This window comes from Euprymna scolopes, chromosome 14, assembly GCF_053919585.1.
Source record: "Euprymna scolopes isolate OS-2025 chromosome 14, ASM5391958v1, whole genome shotgun sequence".
In the NCBI taxonomy this organism is placed as follows: Eukaryota; Metazoa; Mollusca; class Cephalopoda; order Sepiida; family Sepiolidae; genus Euprymna; species Euprymna scolopes.
The window spans coordinates 24,067,886-24,091,793 of NC_136495.1; the positions used below are offsets into that span (position 1 = coordinate 24,067,886).

At 35.3% G+C, this 23,908-nt stretch overlaps 1 protein-coding gene and 1 long non-coding RNA gene across 11 annotated transcripts in view; one reads left to right on the forward strand and one right to left on the reverse strand.

Annotated features, from left to right (window-relative positions):
* The window catches only part of LOC145292912 (recombining binding protein suppressor of hairless-like), a 438,485-nt gene that overhangs the window by 324,923 nt on the left and 89,654 nt on the right, over positions 1-23,908 (forward strand). The window lies entirely within an intron of this gene.
* LOC145292914 (uncharacterized) overlaps positions 7,687-23,908 on the reverse strand; it is a 49,862-nt gene continuing 33,640 nt past the window's right edge. Inside the window, exon 3 of one of the 2 annotated variants that reach the window (XR_013869617.1) lies at positions 7,687-8,267. This is a non-coding gene — a long non-coding RNA (uncharacterized LOC145292914). Of the gene's footprint in view, positions 8,268-9,188; positions 20,843-23,908 lie in introns of those variants that run through there. The other variant, XR_013869616.1, reaches the window with a different exon arrangement.

Sequence of the window (23,908 nt, forward strand, 5' to 3'; positions counted from 1 at the left end):
TGTGTCTAGAATATTTCTTACATTTTGATAATGGTGATATCTTCTGCATCTGTATTCCGTAACTGTTTGCAAACTTTGTAAATGAAAATTGAAGTGACTTTCAAAAATAGTCTTAAATTCTATTCAACCTTTATAATCATAACTGTGGCTCTTTATCTATTGTGTAATTATAAGAGCTGTTATTGATAGTTCTGAAACGTAGAGAGTTAGACGAATACCCGTCCCAGAAGGGGTAAAATTAACTTCCTTAAACAGAAAAGTTTTACACAACTTTTATGTTCTTTTACGGAGATTAAGATCAAGATATAATACCATTAAGTTTTATACGAGAATCCTTATACAAATTCTATTCAAAATTCGATGGTGTGCTGTACTTGTTGAATAAATTCTAGTATTCTAATGCTATCCGTGTGTATAGAATATCTCTTACATTTTGAGAATTGTGATACCTTTTTTTTTTTTTTTTTTTTTTTTTTTACAAGGTAGTCACCACTTATCAAGGCCCAGAAGCCAGTCGGGGATAAGAGTTATTGCGTGTACAGTAATCAATGGGATAGTATCGTAGTAATCGTTAACTGTGGCTCTTCATTTATTGTGTAATTATAAGAGCTGTTATTGATACTTCTGAAATATAGAAAAATATAAGGTGTTGCATGTAGACACACAATCAAAATAAACTATATATCTTTTTATTCGTACTCTCGCATTACAGCATACAAATAACAAATTCAACGTACGCATGTCAAGTTTCTAAATTTTGAAATGAGGATAATTTATGTTATTTGGATCATTTGCACTACTCTTTATCTTGACTGTTATTTGCTGATGTAACGTTTTTGCTGATGTAACATTTTTGCTGATGTAACGTTTTTGCTGATGTAACCTTTGGACTTCTTCAGGTGTATATTGTCAAACTCGGGAATCTTTCTAACTGTACACTCTGCATGGAATTTTGAACAGAACCGTTTATTTAATCCGCATGCCTAACATGTTCATCATCCATCAGATATGACCAAGTGGAAGACCTAAGTTATTTGCAGTTGTATTCTTTGTATTACGCACACTGAAGATTGAACCTTCAACATACAGAAGAGTTTTACTTACAACTGAATTTTACCAAATACTTTATCCACTATGCCACAGGACCTTTTGCATTCTAGTATGAATTTTGAAAGCCTTAAACCTATTGTTTACAATCTTACTACTTATCACTATAGATCTTTTTTCATATTAGTATATATATATATATATATATATATATATATATATATATATACACACACACAGACTAATATGAAACGATCTATAGTGATATATATATGTCTATTTATTATACAAACATTATTGTTTGCATATGTGCATACATGTTTCAGTGGAGTCCCAATTCAATGACAACACTTCATCAGACTAAAAAAGAATTGATATTTTTTGGTCTGATGAAGTGTTATCCCTAAATTGAGACTGCACTGAAACATACAACCAGTGGGTGTATGTGTAATATATATATATATATATATATATATATATATATCCTCAAAACCTCTGGCCTTTATGGAGGGGAGATTGAAACTTGCTGCTATGATTTCAAATGATTTAAAATAACAGCAAGAGGAGACTTGATTCCAAATATTTCTCGTACATTATATCTCCTCTCTTTTGGAAATAGGGTACTATTATGAATATCTCCAGTATCAAATAATCTTTATACACTATTTTACTTTATGCATGAAAACCAAAGAGGGGAGATATAATATATGAGAAATATTTGGAATCAAGTCTCCCTTTGCTGTTATTTCAGATCACTTAAAACCATAGCAGCAAGTTTTAGTCTCCCCCTCTGTCAAGGCAAGAGGTTTTGGGGAAATATCAGATATTTTGCAATTCATATACAAAACTAGGAAAACAAATGACTATGATGGAAGCATTTTATGACCGTAAAAAAGTAAAAAAAAAAAATATGCACTGAGTGATGGATGATCTCCTTAATGTGTTGCGTTAAGGACAAATGTCACATAGCCCACTACAGAATTCAGGTAATTAGCTTTTCAACAAACTTTCATTTGTTAAATTCTGGTCAATAGTCGCCCAGATTTTGAACTTATAAAATTGCTAAAAATGGTGAAAACATTTAATGAAATAAATGTTTAAAATTCAATAGCATTTCTCTCGGTTAGCGGTAGCCGAATGGATATGGTCCTTACTAATGAAGCCAGAGATGGCTTCTGTCGCCGGGTTTGGATCTATCGACTGGTGTTAATTGTAACACCCTGCACTGAAGATTCCCAAAAAGATGACACACTAGTGTCTGTAGGTATTAAATAATTATTATAGTAAATAATTATGTGTGTGTGTGTGTATATATATATATATATATATATATATATATATATATATATATATATATATACACACACATACACACACACACTCATGGCCAAATTGAATATTGAAGTGCTCATATCTTTGGTTCTATGGGCCGAAACTATATGAACATTTGAAGGCTTTTGAAAATTATAATACTATTCTATGGTTAAAATTTTATAACAATTGGTAAAAAAGAACCTATATTTTCAAACCAATAAAATATGCCCAAATTTGCCTATATTTGTATGTATAGTGTCCTGCTAGCCAGCTTTAGTTTTGCTGCTTTTTTTAAAAAATTTATTTTATTACATTTTCACCCTAAACAAGGCACAGTGCCACTTTCATGTAAGGGGTTACTATCAGAGATTCTGTGTAGGGAATTGAGCAACAAAACATTACCCTTGAACTTCTGCATGTCAGTACAGTTGGGAAAGCAGGAATCCGAAAGGGAATTCCAAAGTCTAGCAGTTCTGGGGAAGAAACTATTCGAGTAGAAGGCTTTCTTACATCTAGGGATCTCTACTGTGTAGGGGTGGGACTTTGCTGCTTGTCAAGTTAGTCAGGGGTATTTACATTGAGGGGGTACAAGGGCTTTTAGTTTGTCAGAGCATCCACCATTGGAATACTTGTAAAACAGGCAGAGGGATGCAACATTTCATCGATGGGACAGGGGTTGAAACGTAGATGACAGTTCAAGACCTATCAGGTTGGCAACTCTCTTTTGAACCAGGAGTAAGAGACTAGTAGCAGATACACCAGCCCAAATGTAACAACAATACTCCATACATGGGTGAATGGTACTTTCTAGCACGATAGAGAGAGCCCATCTTTTTGCAGCAGCCTTGGCAATGCTCTCGATGTATCTGTCTCAACTCATGTTTCCTGTGAATGTTAAGTCAAGGAGTTTGAATAAACTACTTTCAGGTAATGTATCTTTAGCCATAGCTATTGGTGGTTGAGAAGGTTTCTTGTAATTATTAAAGGAAACGAGCTTAGTCTTAGCAGCATTGAACGTTACAATCCATCTTCCTCTAGGGTCTCTGCAATTTCCTTTGATATGTGTTGATTTGTTTTCCACTGGTACCTGTTATAGAGCATGGTGTTGTCAGCCAATATACCCATCTCAGAGACCATTTTATCAGAGGTCATTTATGAATATCAGGAATAATAAAGGTCCAAGGATCGACCCCTGAGGCACACCCACATTTATATCATATTGTTTAGACATATGACTATCGAGGACAACCTGGATTTTTGTCTTCGCTCAGAAGGATTTAATTATGTTAAGTATTCGTTCAGTAATACCATAGGATCTGATTTTCCTGAGAAGACCATCGTGCTATACCCTATCAAAAGCCTTAGATATATCGAGGGTTACTTCCCTTCCCTGTCTTATCCAATGCATAATATATACGTTCAGAGATTACAGTTAGGATATCTGCAGTAGAACGAGCTTACCTAAATACATATTGATTGTCGAACAGAATTTTAGCAACTTTAAGGTGGTGAACTAGATTAATTATGGACTCAAATATTTTGATGAAAAGAGGGAGGAGGCTAATGGGACGATAATTTAATGGGTCAGTTCTTTTGCCAGAATTCTTATAAACTGGTACCACAGAAGCAGTTTTCCAGCAGTCAGAAAAGTATGATTCATTAAAGCATTTGTTGGAGAGAACTGGAACAAACTCAGCGAGATGAGATCGGGTCCACAAGTTTTTTATTATATCATATACTTGAGGAGGGGTGATTTTTCAAATCATCGAGTGTGGTTTCTGTCTGCAAAGGAAAATTAGGGAGTGAGTGGTTTGTTTTGGGATGAATTTTGCTTAGGGTTTTTTTTTTTTTTTTGCTTGGTTGTCTCCGCTGTGGCTTGCCAGGCCACTAATATATAATATTAAAAATTCTGTGCAAATTCCAGAGTTTGACAGAAAGGTGTCTGAGTTTGACGATACACCTGAAATGTGTGAATCAGACTCCAGATGAAGACAGTAGTCCGAAGATTTCAAGTAATAAAAACATATGTATAATCCTTGTTGAATTCTGTTAATCATTTTTGTGTAGAGTGTTATCACTTTACATCTCTTTTTGGAAATCATATGTATATGTTTTATATCCAACGTTGAAGATGCGTTTCTTTTATGCTTTCTAGTGCGGTTATCTTCTGGTGAAACATCTGAGTTTTTTGCGCATCAAATAAATTAGAACTTATCTTTTTATTCTTCTTTGTAATTATTCAATTCAGGTGTATACCTTTTTTGTTTTTTTTACTTTTCAAGCATATAAGAGCCAGGTATGTCCAAGGATGGAGTACTGTTGCCGTATCTAGGCAGGAGCTGCTAGAAAGGACTTGTCCTGCCTTGATAGAGTTCAAAATAGACTTTGTAGCCTCGAAGGAGATGTCCTTTTCTCTTTCCTGAAACCTCTATCTCACAGAAGAGATATTGTGAATTTGTCTCTGCTGTATCATTATTTTCATGGCAAGTGCTCGACTAAGCTTCAATCTATGCCCCCCCCCAAACAAACTTTCACAAGAAACACTAGCTGAAAACACTATCAATAATTCTCCCTCACTCTGTCTGTGCCTAAACCTAAATGTAGATTCCATGAACAAAGCTTCTTTCTTAGAACTGCACGCCTGTGGAATGTCTTCCATTTTCCTGCTTTCCAGCTAACTACAATATGGTTGTCTTCAAGTCTAACGTAAACAAGTTCTTGATGAGCCGTTCCACTTAAGTTAACAAATTTACCGAATTTCCATTACTAACGATTACTATATTGTCCAATTGACTACTGTACACTCTTAACCCTTATCCTCGAGTGGTCTCTGGCCTTGATAAGTCGTTATGCCTGTGTAAAAAAAGAAAAAAAAAGATGCCTCATAGTTGGTGGTCAGTTTCCAAATAGTCAGGTAGGAGTGGTTGATAGGACAAATGCAGAAGTAATTAGTTTCTATTAATCAAGTGTAGTGGTTGACTGGACATAGGATTTCCGATTTTGAAGTCAATACATTTAGAAGTCAGAGTTAATTTAAGGGACGATTTACAATTTGCAACACTTCACAATAGTTTGCAACTCATATCAGACTGACCAGAGCTTTAGTAGACTGAGATGGAGTGATTACAACTGAACAATACTGACGGCCCCAGCATACAAATTATCTCAATTGAGTTTTAGTTGATACACTGAAACTTAACTAAGATGTGGACGTTAGGATTTGAAGGGTTCTTTCCTGCGATGGTATCACACACGCTTGGTATACAACTGATCTTTACAGAACGTGTCAGATTTTGTTTTCTTTCATGAATTTGCATTTTTTATTCCTATATTTGTAAACCAGTGCTATTCCCCTTTGACATTTACCAGTGTAAGAGATGACGACATGCCTGAACAAGAAGAAAAAAGATGAAGACAAATAGAAAACCAATGGCAATGTTTGGGTTGGCGAGTGTTGAGAGGGATGGTATGGTCTTACATTTGTATCCAAGCTTGGAATTATCTGATGCACTCTGAGAAACTGTTGTAACAATTTATTTTATTCTTGCTTCTGTCTGAATATTTTTAACACTTGCTTATATCTATAAACCGTTCTGCGTGATCATTTACTCCTGACCCGAAATGAAACACATATATCAAATCCATTGCCAAGGTCGCTGGAAAAATGGTAGGATCCTTCTACCGCTTCAGTAGATATCTCACTCCTGATGCAATTCTCTACTTACATAAAAGTCAGGTACGGCCAATGATGGAGTACTGTTGTCATGTCTGTCAAGGCAGGATAAGCTGCTAGAAGCAGCTTATCCTGCCTTAACAAAGTTTAAAATAGACTTTGTAGCTTAGTGGGGGATGCCGTTAACCTCTTTCTCACAGAAGAGACTTTGCAAGCATTTCTCTGCTTTATCGTTATTTTCATAGCAAGTGCTCAGCTGAGCTTCAATCTATGCCCCCCCCCGCCAAACTTTAACAAAAAACACTCGTCTAGCCAAAACCACTATCAATAATTTCCCACACTCTTTATCTGTGCTAAACCTAAATGTAGATTCCATGAACAAAGCTTCTTTCTTAGAACTGCACGGCTGTGCCTGCTTTCCAACTGACTACAATCTGATTGTCTTCAAGTCTAACGTAAACAAGTTCTTGATGAACCGTCCCCCTAAGTAATCCAATTCACAAAATTCCCACTACTTATGTTTACTATGTTATAATCACATTGACTAATGTATACCCATTAACCCTTATCCTCGAGTGGCTTCCGGGCCTTGATAAGTGGGGATTCCTGTGTAAAAAGTACACACACACACACACATTTACCGTATAAAAATATATTGTCACAAGAAAAAATACTTTTTTATTTTAATTTTGTACTCTTTTGAAGAAAGCTCATATAATGTAAAAAAATGTTTTACGTATTGAAGAGAATATACTATCCATTCATGTCATTGAGCGACTTTTATAAAAAAACAAGCTCGCTTAGTTTATATTTTTGCCTCCACATAAATTCGCAAAGCCGTCGGCAGTTCTGCAATGCATTCCACGGTGGTGTTTATTGTGCATTTCATACAAACAAGTTAAGGTTTCATCGATCTCAACATGAAGACCCAAATTCTAACCTAATGCATGTCTAAACACCACGCTCAAATCATAACCGTATCTTAACTTTAATCTGACGTATGTCCAGACACACAGTCAAAGCGTGTATACACGCTGCGTACGGCTGGCAAAGTTATTTTATATGCAAAACTATTTTTGCTAGTGGAGTTCTTATAAAAAAAGGCGTAATTGTGATATAAAACATAAACAAGTTGAAATCCTGTATATTAACTTACCCATAGTGTGCCTCTAATGTGTGTTTGTATAGAGAAGTTTTTCATTAAATCTTTTTAAAAAAATCTGGATACTTTATTGAAATCATTCTTTATTAAAAACAAACAAAAAATAAAAACCCTATATAGTCCATCTGTAACGGCTGTCATTTTTGTTTTAAATTAATGCCTGTTATTTTTATGTTTTTTTTTTCTTTTTTTAATTGATGTCTGATATTTTAACGGGTTATTTTAACGATTTGTTTTTAATGTCTATTATTATTTTTTTTATTTTATTTATTTTGAACGGGTTTTTAATGGTTGTGTTATTTCAACGCTTTCTTAATAGTCCTGTTATTGTAATGGAGTAAAAAATATTTTATTATTTTCATGGATTTGAAAAAATGATTCAGTTATTTTAATGTTTTTTTTTTAAACGACATTGTTATTTTAACGGGTTTTAATGGTCCTGCTATTTTAACGGGGGGTTAAAGAAGCATAGCAGAAAAAAAGAGCGAGGTCTGTTTACGCCATTCATTTGTTGAACTCTGATTAAAAAAAAAAAAAAAAAAAAACTAAACAAAACAAAAACAAACTCTCATACTATCAACAAAGTGGTTGTAACTTATACACCGGAAATGACGAGTATGTAATTTATCATCAGTAATTGATATGCGAATTCTTAACGGCTTTACGTTCATATTATCTCGTTCCGTTTTACAATGAAGCAGATTAGAAATTTCTCTTATTTTGCTTGCTGCTACCGACACATTTTTGAATTGTCGATTTTAAATTATATTTTAGTTAATTGTTATTATTTGAATTAATCGGACCACTGTTATCATCTTGAATGTTATTTGCACAGCGTTTCGGTCGATATAAACCAACTTTCATCATGTGTATCATGTCGAACGCGGGAATCTGCACTTAATTTCGAACAGAAGGGTTGTAGCATGCTGTCGTCATGACTGGGTAAAAGTTCTAAACAATTCGCAATTGTATTTTTGCGGTCACCTACACTGAGGATCGAACCTTCAATCGCCAGGAATGTAACTTTTACAACTGAATTTTACCTAGTACTATCCACTGCGCCACGGGTTCCTGAAATTAAGAAATGGGGAAATTAGTTGGAAAGCAACTTGTTTTGGTAACTTATTAATTTTCAGCATAAATACGAATATTCATGGAAGCTATAAGCATGTAAATTATCGAAAATATTGGTTTTGGAGTAAAGTAATAAGGGGTCAGACATCTTGTACTTTGAGGAAATAACATACCGGAAGCGACTAAAATAAATAAGTTTCAAATGTGTTCTTTGATTACATTTATTTTAGGTCGCTTTGGCCTGTTACTACCTGACATGATGTCTGTCCCTTTATTACTTTAATCACAACCGGTAACTTAGAATATTTATAAAATCCACTATAAAACAACCAAACCAATAGCTACGAATTAACGATTGAAAATACAAAGAGCTTGAAGAATAAAGATCTCATATAAAATAACTGGATACAACATCGAACACGATTCCCAAAATAACTGGATTCGGCATTAAATAACACACAAAGAGTAGATATGCCGTTAAACAACAAAAAAAGAATAATATTTATAGCTTATGCTAGCAAGGTTACCCAACGTGACACAGGATTAAAAAAAAAACCCAATGGATGAATTTAATGTAAATTTTTAAAAATTAAAATTATCCTTCAGTCGCGCTCTAATCGTCTTTTTATCCTTTTCTCTCCCCAATTTTTCCGTTCTTCTCCTCAATCTTCTCTTTTACCTCCGCCCAACCCATTCCTCTCTTGTGATGTGTTGGGGGAAAAATCGTTTACAATAGTTATCACTTTTAAATATTTTCATCTAAATCATCTGGAGCAACACAGGAAATATAAACATTATGGGCCTTTGATTAGTTGTTTTGAACTTTTAGCTGGACATGCAAACATACACACACAACTGTCCTTTATATAATAGACTAGCATGGGTGCCCGGTGTTGCCCGAGTGTTTGGAGATGTGTGTTGAGCAAAAAAAAAAAAAAAAAAAAAAAAGTGGTAATAGGCAGGAGGGGGGGGGAAAGAACGTGGAAAAAAAAGTGACGTCTGTGCTGTTGCGCCCATCGCCAAACCGAAAGTGACTAATGTTTAAATTAAGGCTAACCAATCGAAAAGAGCGATGACTTTCGAAAATATCGACGAAAAAACCGACTTCTCCTTGTAGAAATGTGCCCAGTTGAGGGTGAAGAAATTAATGTTTTTAGCCAATTTTTCGATATTTTTCGCCCGAAGAGTCGAGCCTCAAAACGTCACCTTTGTCGAAAGTTTTATACATACATTTAAACAGACAGGTGAGATTTATATAACAGATTATACACCAGAAATCAGTAGGTAACCTAAAATAAATTGTTTTCGATTAATTTCCCAATTGTATTTTCTTTGAAAGTAATTTATGTTGCCAGTCATAACGTTTATGAATTTTCATTTGCCAGTTATTAAAAATAAATAAATAAAATTCTGAATTTTCACTTTTGGAAAGAAAACATTTAAGTAAAACAGAAAGTCAGGGTGGTTAAAAACCCTGAGGTGTTTATATTATGATTACTGTATCATCTCTCCCCGACAGTTTGATCTCGCCAGCCCATCTATTTTTCGGAGGTAGGACACGATTGTGGGAGGATCGACTGGTGGGTCGGGAGAGATGTAATACGTTCCACTTTTTGTTCTCGTTATTAAAATATTCGCTGATTAATCCGAGTAGCGCTAGGGAAATGGAGTATTTCGTCCCTTATTCATGCATTCGCACAAAAGTTACGGGAGCGGAGATTTTGAAGGGAGAGGGGACTGTATTTAGGGGTAAGGCGACTACGCCTGTGTTGTAAGACTAAACTTGTTTATTCCCAGATTCCCTCCACCCTCGCCATGTAGACTTTATTTCCTTTCTCCACAACCCCCACCTTTTTTTTCTTTTTTAAAAAATTTCTGGGTATTGTCTTCTTCATAAACATACTCCTCCCCTCACCTTTCTCTTTCCCTGTACCCCCTTTTTTTCTTCTTCGGCGACACGCCATCCCTACCCTAATCGGGTCTCTGCTTGCTTTTACGAGGGACGATTGAACTGTGCCAACGAAGAGCAGCTGTTGGTACTCATGGTTTTTCGCGATGAAGACAGCCAAAACAAGGTCTCGTCCCCTGTCCCTGGTGCCGAAGGCTTTGCGTTGTCCGTCGTCTAACCCCTTCCCACTTCAGATCCACCACTTTTCTTCTCTTCCTCCTCTTCCTCCTCCTCCCTTCGAATTCCTGTTATTTATCTTCTACTTCTTTTTATTAACATTCCCTTTCTTCTTCTTCTTCTTCTTCTTCTTCTTCTTCTTCTTCTTCTTCTTCCTTTTATTATTTCTATTCTCTTCCTCCTCCTCACCGCTTCCTTTCTTCCTCCCCTTCTCATCTCTTTTTCTTTTCCTCTCCCCGACTTCCTTTTTTTCCTCCTCGCTTCTTGTTCTTCTTCCTTTTCTTTCCTTTTTTCCTCTTTTTCTTCCTCCGCTTGCTTCTTTCTATTTCTCTTTTTCTTTTACCTCTTAACAACAACAATAAACTCCCCTTTCCTTTTCCTCCGCTGTTTTTCCGCCTCCTTGTTCTCACTTTCCTTTCTTTCTCCTTGCTTCTTGTTCTTTTCCTTTCGCTCTTTCTCCCCTCCCTTTTCGTCATTTGCTCTTTTTTCTTTCTTTTCTTCCTCCTCCTCTTCTTATTAACAACGACCTCATCTCAATCGATACCTGGTTAGTTTACTTGCCGCTGCTGATGCATCAACGACCCCCCCCCCCTCGTCTAAATACACCTTTTTCTTCTTTCTTGCCGACATGAAATTAGCGCTCGAGCAGACGCTAACATTTTTTCTTCCTTTAACAACAAACGATACTACGCCATGCATTCAGACGCCAACAACAAACACTCATGATATAATCGTAACTGATAGACTGCATTAGATAACAACAACAACATCTACCTCATTGTAACCTTTGTCCTCGCCCACTTTTTTCTCTGTCGGTTCTTCTAGTGTTGTCGAAGGTAGGAGAATTCATTTTTAATTTTCTTTTCAAAATTTGTCTTTTTAGTAGTCCGTTCGCCTTTGCTCGAATGCCCCCCTTCCCCTTCCATGTAATAATCCAATTCTCTCATCTACGGTCCAGTTATTTTTAACGGGTAATTAATCGGAACTATTATTAGTTCGCGCACGAGTCGTTACCGGTGATTTGTCGCCGATCAAACTCGATTGCTTTTTTCCAGAAGTTCGAGTGACAGCAGCAGCAGCTCATCAGCTCATCCTGTATTCTCGTCTCATTTTGTATTATTGCTTGCGTTGTAACTTACTTAGTGTTGTTGTTTCTTTTTTTTTTCTCTCTTTTTTTTTTGTACTAATTAGGAGTTCTTACACAACAATCATCAAATTGCTCACTGACACCAACGGGTGATGCTCCCTGGAGTCTGGGCGACAACAATCTCTTCAGATTTTCAGTACTCTCTACTTTTTCCGATAACTTTTGCGAATGAATTTGCGTTATCGTAATAACCTTTTACCATCGATTTCTCATTGGCACTGATCATTAGCCTTCCCTGGAATTTGGATTTGTTCCAATCCTTTTCGCACTCATCCAGTGGAGGTCTGGTTAGTGCTTTCTCTCCTTGATCTTTTCATCCTCTTTGACCCTTTACTACAATTATTATTATTATTATTGTTGTTGTTGTTATTGTTGTTAATAATAATAATAATGATGATGATGATGATAATAAGTCGGGAGTTCTGAAACGAGTCATTACCGATGATAGTTTATTATTAAAAAAAAACAAAACAAAACAGGCAACATTTCTTGGAATCTTGCGTGACAAGTCTGGCCAGATTTCCAATACACTTTTTTTTTTTTTAACTTTAGGGTCATCACTTATCAAAGCAACTGTTATTCGAGGATAAGGATTAATAGAACGGAAAAATGATTGCTAGTCGAAAGATGAAGAACACTATGAGAGTGCTAACATTTATCAATTGTATGAACTCTTCTTTTGTGTTCTCACACCAGCTGTTTACTATTGAGTTCTCATTGATAAAAACTCATGGTTTGCTGTGGAATTTGAATGACCATAAGTCTGATGTTGCTACTACTACTACCACCACCACCGCCACCACCGCCACCTGAAGCGAGTTCGTTTCTTACACCTCTATCCATGCTCCAAAATAAATATCATATTGCTTACCAACCAGGGCATATAACTTTAAAGGTTCACATTCTCTTTTTATATTTAGGCTAAAAAATCATGCTCATGTTTTTTACTTATCGACAGAATTAAAGTTTAAAACTCTTTGAAAAATAAAATGAAATAAAAGCAAAGCTAATTTTTCTTTATTAGAAAAGGGGAGGGGGACTTCATTGAAAACAATTTATTCGTTACCCCCCCCCCCTCGGAAAACCCCATGAATCTGGTAAATAAATTCAACTTTAAAAATATAAACAACAAAAACATTTCAGGTGAAGGTCGTCATTAATCTAATCACACCTGAAATAACGTTTTCTTTCCCCGGGCGAAAACGCCAAAATCGAAGAGAAAAAAAAAAAAAAAGAATGCGTTTCCCCGTCACTTCCTGCTTTTTTTTTTTTTTTTTTTTTTGACCAGATTTATTTTTGTTCATTCATAAAATTATCCTTATTTGGAACGTGAGAATTTTTTTTTACAACTTTCGTTCTCTCTTCATTCATCCTCACACAATCACCCAACACTGCACATTTTTTCGCCATTTTCTCTACTTAAAATAAATAAATACAAATAATAAAAGACATCAAGAATATATATCTTATATCGATAATATAAAGCTGAATGTGTGTGTGTCTGGTCACGAATAGGCTCCTATATGGTTGACTATTTTAAAAAACTGATTACATATAATGATAGAAGATGTATCGAGACACAGGAATGGACATGTTTGATCTGGCAGAATGGTGGTTCATTAAAATTGTGGGGTCTGCATACGCGACTGGTCCACAAAGTATGGAAATAAAAAATTTAAAAATTAAAAAAAAAAACGTTTACAAGTTCTTTTGATATAGATGTACATAATAATACTTTGATAAGTATGTTTTAACTTAAATAGGGAGTGTATAATAAAATTGTGGGGTCTGCTTTCGCGCCTGGCCTCCATAGAATGGAAATAGGCACAAACTTTAATAAAGACTTTTCATATCTATCTGCGTAAGTATACTTTGATAATTATGTTTCAGTTTGAAGAAATATGGTATAATAACATTATGGGGTGTTCGTTCGCACCTGACCTCCATAGAATGGAAATATGTCACAAAGTTTAACAAGGTTTTTTAATATAGATCCACAGAATATTGTGATAAGTGTTTCAGTGTGAACAGGTATGGTATAATAAATTATGGGGTTTATCTATTTTATTTTTACTTTCATCATATTTTGCTTTGGTTTTGATGCCCCCAAATTCAATCCAAATTTCCAACCCTTCCTTTTCATAACCTATCATACTTTAATAAATCAGAGTCCATTTTCTGTAGGTTGTTTTTGAACCCAGCCAACGACGGGTACTTTTGCTAGTGTATATATATATATATATATATATATATATATTGTAATCCTTTAAGATGAGTAATTTGTATATTTATTTGCGAACTGTTATCTTCTCCATAATTGTTGTTGTGGATAGAGGCGTTGAATCTCTACTGTTCCAGGTGATCATTGTCTGAAGATAGCGGTTTCAATCCTACCCAAAGCAGGTCAGAGGATTAGTTGGCCAAAACGTGGTGAGACAACAACTATGGAGGGCAGTAATTAGTTACAAGACTCAGCATTCCTATCTCATCGCGGTTAATCACCTGAAGAAGGCCAGAGGATAAGTTGGCCGAAATGTGGTGAAACAACAACAACTATGAAGATGAGGTTAACAAAAAAATAAATAAACAGGAATACTTATTGACATCTTTTATATTAATGATTTTTTGATGTGACAAAAGATTGATATTATTTGTTTTTATTTTATTTGGTAACGAGTTTATCATGGTCCAAAGGCCACTCGAGGATAAGGGTTAATGTAGTTTGTATAAAAAGAATGAGAAGGTAAACACCATGAGGATCGCAGACTCTGGTAGGATCTAACAGAATTTGATTATTTAAAGTGACGACTCAACAAGAATTTGTTAACATTGGACTTGAAAATGATCATGTTGTAGTCAACTGGGAAACACTCCCGTGGTATTGTGTTGCACAGACGAGTAGCTCTTCGGGCAAAGAAATCTACTCATGGAAGTTCCGTTTAGTTTCTGGTTTACAGACAGCTTTTTTTTTTTTTTTTTTTTTTAACAATAGTTGTAGCTGAACGCGTTTTTGCTATGAATGTTTTTGTGTGAAGGAGGGAGCAGAAATTTGGTCAAATTTTATTTAATTTATTTTTCTCTTGTTTGTGTTACAGAATTACATAAGTTGTGATTCCCCAAAACAAAAAATATGTTTGGTCGAAAGTGGAGTATAGATGATTAAAAAAAAGAGAGAGGGAGAAAGAAACAAATATACATTAAATAATGTTTAACAAACGATAGAAAATTAAATTTTCTATCGACCTGCATAGTCAAACTTTTGAAAGTGTATGTTTTGTTACTTTTACTAAACCGATTTCGTCAATCAACCCATGACCGTCGATTTTATTTGTTTTTTGAATTGGTTGCTAATTTCAGACAAAAAATATATTTGGCTGTATATTTTCTGGATATATATATTCCATATATATGTATCTGTATACATTTATTTATTGATGAAATAATTATCCACTTGCATGAGTTTTATTCTTACTGTGAATCATCATGCACGTTCGTGAAACAGTTGGGAAACAAATAAAAATCCGATATCCCCACATTCCAATTTTGACCCTTAGCTGCCCTTTTTCCAGATGAAAACAGTTTTCCACATGTTTGAATACCGTATATACCAAATTTCAAGTTTCTAGATAAAAAATTTGTTGAGTATATAGGTTGAGAAGTGTCCTCACACACACACATACACTTTTATAGATATACATATAGAAGGAAAAAGGAAAACAACGACAACATAAAGATATATACTAGTGCATATAAATTTAATCATTCATTCAATTGGGGGATTGCATCATTAGTGGTACGGGATGCATATGCTCTTTATACCTAGGTATTTCAAAGCCTAATGCTTCTCATCAGAAGAGGAAGTGCTAGATAACAGATTAGAAATGTGACATCTAGCGATAAGTACATTAGGAACAAAATAATGGGGTATCTAAGGTAAATATATACACATTCATAACTTGATAAAGATAGAGATGTATAACCTTAGGTATGTGTATATATTTATGTACAACATAATCACGTTGACACACCAGTTCTCACCACAAGTTAAGCAACGATGAGCCGGGCTAGTACCAGATGGGTAACGATTTGGGAATGCTAGGCACTGTATGTACTGCACAGGGATGTAAAAATTTCCAGGTTAGTATCTGGGGGCACGTTTAATCCACTAAGAGAGATGTACTTTCAGTCTTTGTTAAGACAAACATCTAGGAGAAGGAAAACTCTCATTTAAAACCTGAGGTCTACTATCTACTCTGCCGTGTGGCAGTCATTGTACCAACTGAGATTAGCAATTCTACTAAAAAATGTGGTTGGTTCTACACAAAGCCTTCACCACTATAAACAAATTATCTGTAGATTTCTGAAGTAGAGGACCTCATATGTTAAAATCTATCGGATGTTCTAAACTAATTAGCCGATAATTATGAATCTTAGAACACAGCTGGTGGATATAAGGGATTGTAATGTTGTCTATATGTAGTTAAATTTAGTTTAATACAAAAGTGATACAAAAGGGGCATGAGCTCAGAGAAAGACTGTCTGGAGAATATAGGGAGATATGAGCAATGCAGGAGACTTATTTGGTTTGGTCACATTGAAAGAATGGATGATAGTGTTTGGATTATTAGATGTAGAACAGTTGAGGTAGCAGGATCAGTTGGCAGGGAAGGCTAAGAAATGACTTCAGAGAAAGAGGGATAAATAAAGACCTGGTCAGAGATAAGTTAGTTTGGAAGTTAATTTCTAAAAGTTGTCTAAGACATGCAAGCATGTAAAACAGATATGAGGATGGTGATGATGATAGCAGGCAGTGGAGGGGGATATTAATAATTGAAATCTGCAACTTTCATTGACCTTTTTCTTTTCATTCGCTCTTTTGTATTTGAAAAGCTGTCCTGGTTCCGGTGGGCATACAGAGGTGATGGGGAGGGAAATATTGGACTTGGCCATCAAGAAGATGAGATCTGAATGGTTGCTATAGAGACCAAACGCTGCTCTGTCTTGGTTAATGGATGACTTGTTTGTATAGTGACAGGACTCCTCTTCATCTTTTTTTTTCAAACATTTGTTTTGTTTTTTTCTGCTTGTTTTATCACTACCCTTCATCATCTTATTCCCCTGTCTCATGTAGCACAGTTGCCATCCTCCCAAGCAGTACCTCCTTCGAAATGTAGAGGTGGGTTATGTGTCTCCTTTTCAGCGTTCTTTTTTCTTTTGTTTTACCTCGACTAATTATAGTCTTTCTACCCCCAATCCCTCTTCTTACACCCCTAACCTTAATCTTTAAATTTATCTAACACAGTATCTCCTACGAAATGGAGGGAGGAATAGGTTTATTTCCTGTCACCTAGGGTGATCTAATTTGTGAGAAAATACAGGGGAGGGGGGGTACATTTTTTTTTTTTTTTTTTTTTTTTACAACAGATCTTTTTTGGATGCCCATCCCCTCCATGTGCATAAGAATGACTTTATATCAGATCATGTCCTTGTGGGGAGGCACGTAGATACCTTCATGAGAAAATGAAAGCTAAGAGGTTATCATAACCAAGATGGTTTCCAAAATAATCCGGAAACACATGCACTATGCTCAGGCAGGGAACATACACTCATACCTGACTCCCATGCCTGTCTCTAAGTGGGAGTGGAACGTAAGTGGAAGGAGATAAAATAGGGGCAGATAGTGTCCTTCCAAGATTTAAAAAGAACAAAAACCTGGAGAGGCCATGGTAAAAATTAAAGTGGGGATTAAACATCTTGTAGAATCTCTATTACCAAAAAATAAAAAGACAGAACTCATTCACTTACTTAACAAAAAGGCTACCATAATCAGGCTGAGTTCCAACAGAAGCAAGGACTGCATGCTCCATGTTCAGACATGGAACTCATACTTGGCTCTATTTTTGTATGCACAAACTCAGCTTGTACTCACCATTTTATTGAATTCTATGGAACATAACCTGCCCACTATAGAAAAGATTATCTCAATATTCTGTAAGAATCTTTCACTTTAGTGATACAAGCACCAAAATTATCACAAATGACGTTCAGAAAATACCTTTTAAGAAAAAAACGTTACCCATCAGAAAATTCAAGATGGCTGTAGAAGCAAACCTGAAAAATTTCAATTTTGGTGCTTGTATCACCAAGTGAAAGATTGTTTCAGCAATCTGCCCCACTACTATCACATCTAAATTTTAACCTTAAAATCAAATCTGAAGGAGGAAAAGATTCAACTCCATACAATCCGCCTCAGATGCATCTATGTAAGCCATCACTTCACTGGCATACTCCCAGAATGGCCAAACTTCATTTAAGGCATACTCGGACGTTTCTTCTTCAGCACTATCGCAACATGCACTATCATGCATGTCTGCTAAGCTTGAATGTATACGACTGAATTTTTCACTAAGTAAGAGGGTAACTCAATATTGTGGAGATATCCAGAACCTGCCACCTGACTCCATTTATAGCAGATATTCTTCATCAACCATCTCAGTAACTCTTGAAATGGAGTCCTCCACCAAGCCACTATCTAGTACTTTTCGAGAAAATACAAGGTTATTGAATTGAGAAAGTTTCTGATTATAGCTTGGTACTCGGCAAAGAGATCTGTAATTTACCCTTTGATTTGCGATGGCCGTCAACCAAAAGGGTTAAAGTTAAGAAAGGCACTGCCCCCTATCAAGGTTTGACTTGGGAATGCCAGTCTCTCAGCATGTTGATATCTTGCTAAGTCAGACATCCTCAAACCGATCTCAGATAGATGTTCTCAGCCAGGGAAATTTTTCCTTCAGCACCAAAAATAAGTCTACACCATTTTTAAAATAACCTCTTCCTTGCCAGTTTTTGCAGGCTAGAGTTCTCCACCTTGGGGGAGCTGGCTCTTCAATCCTACTTTCTGACCCTTGTGTCACATATCTTCACAGTAATATTATATATAATAAATATATAAATACCCAGGTTTTTTATCTCATCCAGAGAAATGAGAAAAGAAGCTGCTGGAAGACTGAAAAGCAGCTTGCAAGCAGAAAACGTACAGCCAGTTGATAAATGATAAGGAAAACAATGTACATTACACATATCTAACTCAGACCAAAGGCTGGGAAGTTAAATTGTGTGTTTTCGGATAAAACCTTTGTTAGCGAAAATAACTCTAGTTTCCTAAATGTTTTCCTAGTTTACAAAATGTTCAAATTATTTATGAGACGATTCCAATATTTTTTTCGATTCTGATATAATTAGCAACCCTGTTCTAAATTTCTGATCCTGATTTTTAGAATATTTTCTAAATATTAGAGTTTTGTTTAATTTTTTTTCTTTTTTAATTTTCAGATTACCACAAAAACCTATCTAATATGTACATATATTTTTGCATATGTAATAATACACTTGTGGGGAGGGGGTGATCTATAGATTTAAGGTGTACTGGTAGTTTAAAATGAATAAATATCGATCATTTTATCATTAGTACCAGCAATGGTAAATTATGTTTTAAATAAAAATAGCCCCCCCCCTTTTTTTTTTTTTTTTTTTTTTTGCAGAGGAAAATCAAATTCTAATGAGATCGATCGTGTCATAGTCATCTTGCGTATTTTATGCACGAGGAGGGGGTGCCTTTAAACAAAAACGTGATTAACAAACGACAAAATGAAAAAGGGATTAAAAAGGACAGAGAAACTCTGTAAAATGACTGGATTTTTTATGGACCGTTCTTTTATGGGTTTTTAGCTGGTGAAAATAGTTTTTAAGGGGTCAGAAAGGGGTAAAAATCGAAATAATCGTTATACATTTTGTACATTCATTTTAATTTATTTTTAATCAGTTCATATATGTGTCACGTTGGTACAGTGGTAACGTCACCAGCTTTGAATGCTACAGTTTTTCTTTTGGTTTCGATTCTAGCTGATGGCACCCAAATACTTTTTTTTTTTTTTTTTTAACTTTTGAAATCACGACTTTATAATAATATATACAAAATCTGGACGAATTAAAATATATTTAAGCGTATTGTACGACCCCCCCCCCCATCTGCTAGTCACATATGCAAATTTAATTTTTATGAACAAAGAAAGATAGACTTAAACTCAATATTTGACGATAAAGAAAGAAAAGAAAGAATTTTTTCATTTTGAATATAGACACGAAAATATTCCTTTATTATTATTAAAATCGAACGATGTGAGAAGCAGGTTGTTTTTTCTTATCTATTAATTTCGTCTTCTTTCCATGTAGATTAGTATCATTTCATTGATTTGAAGCGATGAATAGTAATTAAATTTCAAGGCAATAATATTTAAATAAAAATATGTTGCATGCCAATAAGTACATGCATCTTGAGTTTCCTAACACCACTATCAGGACACCGGTAAACTAGAAAACTATTGATTCTGTAGGAAGAAAGCTATCGATGACAGAGAAACAAAGACGTTGATTTTACTTTATTTATTAGATGTACATTTAAAATTCATTATGAGTCACATGGAAGCATTGGCATATTTTAACCGATCACAAATTCAGGAGGAGAAAGAGTGGGGGGGGGTGCGATGTGATTGATTTAGTGGATGTCATTACACTCAAAATTGTGACAAAAAATTGCCTTCATCTAAGAAGGATTTCTTTTTCACTGACCGAAGGCAGGACAGATGACGTATAGTATCAGAACAGATAGAAAAAAAGGAGTCCCTGCTTACTTGCACAGGGCAGAGTTAGACACAAGGTCAGTTTTTAATGTGGAAGAAAATCCAGTTCCGCAAAAGAGGTATTTTGGATTGAGACAAAAAAAAAAATAAATAAAAATTGCCCCAGTTTAAAAGGATTTCGTTTTCACTGACTGAGGATAAGACAGATGGAATGTAATGTCAGAATAATTACTACATTTTGTTCATAGAGTTATAGGTTATAGAGGTGAGGAAAATCTGACTCCTACTGATCTTTTATTTAAACATTGTTCTCAATCGTTTCATAGTACTTTTTCATTATCCAACTAACAATCTTCATTATCCTTTATCCTTGTGTGCCTTTTAGCCTTAGTATGTGATGAATCATTGGTAAAATTGCAGGATGGGAAGCCAGAAATTATATGAAGTCAATTTTTATCGTTGGAAATGTGCAGCTCCCCAAAAGGCATTCTAGATTGAGACAAAAATTAAAATCGCTTGAGTCACTTCATCTATCCTGACCGACGGCAAGATAGATGAAGTGTGGTATCAGAACAGATATATTTTGCACCTAGCCAAAAGGCCAGGAAGAGTTGATGAAAACCTGGCTCCACGTTCTGACTGATGCGCAAATTGCTAAATCCTAAAAAGAACAAAAAAACAATAAAAAATAATTTAAAAAATATATAAAAAGAAAAAAGAAATAACAAAACAGTAAAAAAAAAAAAATGCTGTTGATCGAAATAGTAGGGCAGACTGTCCTATGCGTTTCAGCATAAACTGATTTAAAACGATGTTAATATAAGTGCAAAACAGATAAACGAAATCGATCTCTGGCATTGATTGATCTTACCCTTTTTATTCTAATTGATCATATCCCTGACCTTTTTCCTCAATGCAGTTTCCAACCGAAAAAAAAAAATCAAAGATGAAGATAACTAAATTCCTTTTTCATTTGTCTTTTGTTCATTTTCTTCTCTCCATTGATCTCCACTTAGAAAACAACAAAATGAAGCCTTCTTTGTTGCTGATGCTTTTTTCTCTTCCACCCTACAAGCTGTTGTTCATCTCCTCGAACCTGTTTCGCAAAAAAAAATGTTATCTTTCATATTTTCTTGCTGATAATTAGTATTAGTGATGTGCTTGCTTTGCTTTAATGCATGTCAAAACTTAATGTTCATTGAATACAAGTTGCTTTTTTTGTTATTGTTTTTTCTTTTCTCTTTGAAAAACTTGTGTTCTCACATGTCAAAAACAACAACTTTCCTCTCTTTTTTCTTTTTTTTTACTTGTTAGTCACTGCTTATCAAGGCCTGAAGGCCACTCGAGGATAAGGAGTTAATGAATACAAGGTGGTAGTGTAGTAATCGTTAATAATGTAAATTGGGTAGAATTTGATTATTTAATGGGACGGCTCAGCAAGAACTTGTTTACATTGGATTTGAAGGCTACCATGTTGTATTCAACTGGAAAGCAGGTCAGCGGAACAGTGTTCCACAGGCAGACAGTTCTGGAAAAGAAGTTTTGTTCATGGAATCTACGTTTAGATTTAGGCACAGATAGAAAGTGTGGGAAATCGTTTATAGTGGTTGTAGCTAGTTGGGTGTTTGTTTGTTTTTTTTTGTGAAAGTTAGCAAGGGGGAACCATAGATTGGTGTTCAATTGCGCACTTGTCATGAAAATAGAGCAGAGACAGGTTTGCAACGTCTCTTCTGTAGAAAAGAAGTTGCAGGGAAGAGAAAAGGGCATCACCTACTAGGTTTTGAAACCTGTTTATCAAGGCTGGATAGGGCACGCCGAACTGCTTGTGCCCAGTTGTGGCAACAGTACTCCATTTTAGGGCGTACCTGACTCTTATACAGATAGAGGATTGCATCGGCAGTGAGATACCTACTGGAATGGTAGAGTGATCCAACCATTTTTCCAGTGATCTCAGCAACAGATTTGATGCATGTGTTCCATTTTCAGATCAGGATTGAAGATCCCAGAAGTTTAAGGCATGAAGTTTCCCTAAGACGAGAGCCATTCATTTCAATGGGGGTGTGTGATGGGGATCAGAGATTATGATGAAAAGATAGAAGCTTGGTTTTCGATGCATTAAAATTAACCAGCCACCTTTTTCCCCATTGTACCACTTAAGATCAGAAGAGAGAGAATCAGAAAAGTTTTGGTCATTTCTGGCCTTTGAAGTGTTGCCATAGATTGTGGTGTTGTCTGCATAAATGTCTATGAATGATCTAAGAATGTGATTTGGGAGATAATTGATGAAGATCAGGAAGAAAGTTGGGCCCAGGATGGAACCCTGAGGGACGCCAGCGTTAATACTATTCCAAAGTAGAAGTAAACCTTTATGCCATACTCTATCAAAGCTCCTTTGATATCTCAAGAGCTATTGCTCTACAAACGAAGCTCTTGTTGAGAGATTCACTAATCTTGTGTGATATAACATTTAGTACATCAGTTGTGGATCTCGCAGAATGGAAACCATATTACATGTCATTTAGCAGCTTATTTTGCTGAGGTGGTTGATTACTTACCACAGATTCCAGCAACTTACTCATGATGCACAGGAGACTGATTGGTCTGTACTGAGAGGAAAATGACCGATCTCCAGAGTTTTTAAATACGAGGCAGACTGATGTAGTTTTCCAGGCTGTTAGGAAGCATTTCTCCTTAAGGCAACAGCATTGACTGAAAATTCAGTAATGTGGTTTTTAGATAATCCATTAGGCAAAATAGTTGCTTTTTTGTTTGAATTTATTTAAACCACAGATACATACACAAACTATTTTAAGGGATGGTGGGGGATTTAGCCCACATTCTAATCACGAGTCAGATTAAAACGCGCGGACGCGCGCGACACACACACACACACACACACACACACACACACACACAGACAGACAGACAGACAGACAGACACACACACAGACAGACAGACAGAGTTAATAATATTAAAAAAGATGAAATTGTTGGAAAGGAAGTATTTTTTAAAAGATCATTGTCATAACCTTTGACATACGACAGGTGCTTCAGTTATTTAAAAAAAGAAAAAGAAAGAAATAGAAATAACACAAAGAGTGAAGAAAGTTTATCTATTAAAGTTTATCAAAAATTGTAGAACAGTGACAAAAGAAGACAAAGAATAACATGCAGTTAAATGAAAAGTTTATGTTGAAGGCGAGGGGTGGGTGGTATACCCGAGAGGGGTTGGGGACTGTTCTGTAAACCCGGGGTGTTCAAGGGGTTCTTGTGGGAAAATGAGAACAGCAGGCAACGTTCACAATCAGAGATTACATCCGAATTCAGTTAGAATAACATTTTGATATGAAACATTTTTTTCTCACACAAAATGAACGAGTCAGTTTGTTGACATTCATAAACGTACGCACAGCCGTACACACAAGGGTATATACGTGCATATATGCATATATACATGCACATATCTATACTATAAAAATTTTTTTGTGTGTGTATTGATATTCAAATTAAAAACCCTTTTTTCTATTTATTTAAAAAGAAAGCAATTTTTATGTGTCGTGGAATTGCATTTATTTGCAAAAGATTTAGCTAATTAGTATATTCTTTTAAACATCATTTTAATTAATTCCCTATTAGTTTTTTCTGTTTTCTTATGGGATGACCATCTTTAGTTAACTATTACGTGTAATTATATTCATGCAGATATTTTACATGATTTATACTTGCA